This window comes from Hevea brasiliensis, chromosome 18, assembly GCF_030052815.1.
Source record: "Hevea brasiliensis isolate MT/VB/25A 57/8 chromosome 18, ASM3005281v1, whole genome shotgun sequence".
NCBI classification, from domain to species: Eukaryota; Viridiplantae; Streptophyta; class Magnoliopsida; order Malpighiales; family Euphorbiaceae; genus Hevea; species Hevea brasiliensis.
Window position 1 is genome coordinate 41247517 of NC_079510.1, and position 2997 is coordinate 41250513.

At 29.4% G+C, this 2997-nt stretch overlaps 1 long non-coding RNA gene across 1 annotated transcript; it reads right to left on the reverse strand.

The window, feature by feature from the left end:
• Window positions 1-1383: 1383 nt before the first annotated feature.
• On the reverse strand, window positions 1384-2108 carry LOC131176019 (uncharacterized). Its single transcript, XR_009146147.1, has 2 exons — window positions 1804-2108; window positions 1384-1698 (listed from the first exon to the last, which is right to left on the reverse strand). It is a non-coding gene; the product is annotated as an uncharacterized LOC131176019 (long non-coding RNA).
• Window positions 2109-2997: the final 889 nt, after the last annotated feature.

Consider the following 2997-nt stretch of genomic DNA (forward strand, 5'->3'; position numbering starts at 1 on the left):
AAATGAAATTTAAATATAATATATATATACTCAATAAGCAGTAGAGCCAGTCTGTTATAAATATATGTATATATATTTATGCAAGATAGGCGGTTGAACCAGCCATATGCATGCAAGAAAGATTTGTAATTTTGTAAGAAATTTGTAAAATACTTACTTCAAAATTTTATAAACTTTGAAAGTTTGTACAAATATTTTGGAGATGTAATTCTAGGTAGGACGTACAAAGGTTGCTCAACACGTGAGTTTCCTAGGATCTACTACAAGGAAGTTACAAGGTTTTATAAGTGAGGTAGAGGTAGGGTAAGACGGGAAGTGAATCTACCTTCTTGCTTAGTTAATAAAGAAGAAATTATAATCAAAAATTTCGAAAAGTGTATAGATAATTGGGAAATTCCAAAAGTATAAAAAGATCAAATCTATCAGACTACAAAACTTAAGTTTTTCAAAACCGATTTCACAACCAAAACTGAAGAGCGAGATCTTCAGATTTCAAAACCTTTTGAGACTGTTTCTCTTCTGTCTCAAAAATCTTTACAAAAATATCGTGAAAAATAATACAAATATATCCACATAGGTGTAATTCAAATTGGAATTAAACCTCTTACAAAAGAAGAATCGAACACTTCAATAAACTCTTGTTTTTCCTTTTGTTACAAAACCAAAAGCAAGGGATCTCAATATTATAAAAGCTTATTCCATTTATAATAATGAGATTAATGTTTTAATAGAAAGGAAAAAGCAACACTTGCAGCTTTTACAGCAAGATATTTCTTTGAAAAGAATTGAAAACCAATTATAAAATGACTTGGTAAAAAGGAAAATTTCTAAGTTTAAAACTAAAATTGAAAAAGAAATTTGTTCTGGTTTACCAAATGCTTTCTGGAATCGAAAACAATATATGGTAGATTTGCCGTATGAAAATGGCTTTAATGAAAAACATATACCTATAAAAGCCAGACCTATCCAAATGAATGCTGAACAAACCCATTACAAACCCTCATCCAAAGAGAAAAGGTTTTCACTCCTCTTATTTTCACTCCTCCCTGAACCATCTTTGTTCAACCAACAGAAGATCGACGACCTCACCTCCAACTTCCCAACGTTACTCCGTGTGTGTGTGTGGAGTCCTCGCATGTGGGGTATCCAACTCAATTATAGAAAGTATAGTTTTTGCTCAAAACACAAATTGATGGCAAATGTATCAAAGTGTCTTGCGTGATGGAAATGGGCTCATGCCGCTAACCATTTCCCAGGCTCTTGCATTATCAAAGCACCTACTTGTGGAAATTAAGTGGAAACCATGATAAATCCAGGCTATAATTTTAAAATTAACACCTCCCTGCTATATATCAAAGTGGGATGATCTTTATATATATAATATATATAAGCAAGGTCATTCTTATTTTTATTTTATTTATTTTTTCATTATTCTAAATACAACTTCATTATCACATAAATAAAAACTGACTAATAATTAAGCCTTGCTGTCTTTATAAATATACATATACACTACATTGAAGAGCTTAACTTGTTGATGGTCGGTGTGTATAAATAGCATTCAATTCCACAGCTTTCTACCTTGCCGAGACAAATGACTATCACCCCTACTGTAATGACCAGCTGGTGGTGAATCATGCTTACCAGTATTTATTTTATTTTCCTTTAAATTTTCATGCCTTTCACTCTTCTTCTCTCCTGAAAAAAGAAAACGATAAATATATGTAAGAACTCATGTTAAATACATTAACGGTTAAATATTTAACAAACTGAAAAAAAAAAAAAAATTTAACTCTCACTCACTGGGATTGACAACTTTGGTTTGATCATCAGCCATAACTGTTTCCAATGGAGGAAACATAAGTAAAAGCAAGATCATAGAAACAATAAGCAACTCCCTGCAACTACAGCCAACCATTTTCTTTAAAAGAAATTCACTTAAAGAAGATAAATGTGTATAGCTTCTCTCTTTTCTGCATGTGTATATATAGGCTAGAGGATAACAATGAAATCGTGAATTAGAGAGAAATTACTTGTCGCCTTCTTACAATCGGAAGATATACAGCTTTTTCCTCGTTCCGTAATGGGGTGGAGCTCAACCAGCAGCTCGCGAAGCACCCACCAAGATGGAAAATGCATGAGAAATGCTTTGACGACTGCCTTCGGATATATTATATTATTTATTTTTTATACAGGCTGTCAAAACTGGACTTTATTATATTCTATTATTCCATGGAGGTAAAGCGGTACATTTAATATTATAGTATATTGAAAATGTTATTGGAAATAATTTGCTCGTTCAATTTTTGGTATAAAATGGATATATAATTAGGATAACAGATATGTGAAATTTATTATTATTTTTTTAATAATGCACTTCAAAATTCGAATACGAAATCTAGAGACCATTTATATCACTGAATTTAGTAAAAAAACCTTTAACTTACACCCAGAATACACCTCTGCATTTACCTATAAAGACGTTTTTCTCTTTTTTAGAAAAAAAAAAATTAAAATAAGTTCAAGAATATAGTACACAGTTTTTTTTTTTTTTTTTATGTGTTCTACTTGATGAGAATATATTTTCTTTTTCAACGTCTCATTCTCAAAATTTTATAGAAAAACAAGTAAGCATTTGAAGAAATTATATAATATTTTTTTAATTTCATGTATAAAGAATAATTTATTTGAAACAACAAATCAGATCATCTCAAAATATTATAATTATTAAATAATTTTTAATTAAAAATTATAATTATTTATATATTAATTTAGAATGACTTAATATTTTATTAACTATCTCACAATTTTAATATTATTTTATTATCTTTCCTCAATTTAAATTTGTATATCAAAAATACTTAAATCTTAATTTAATATCACACAAAATCTTTATGACTAAATTTTGTTGAGTACTCCAATAAAAAATTAGTCTAAACATGAGTCGGTGGATTAGACACAATGAAAGATACTGCTTGTAATGCGCGTCTCTCCTAG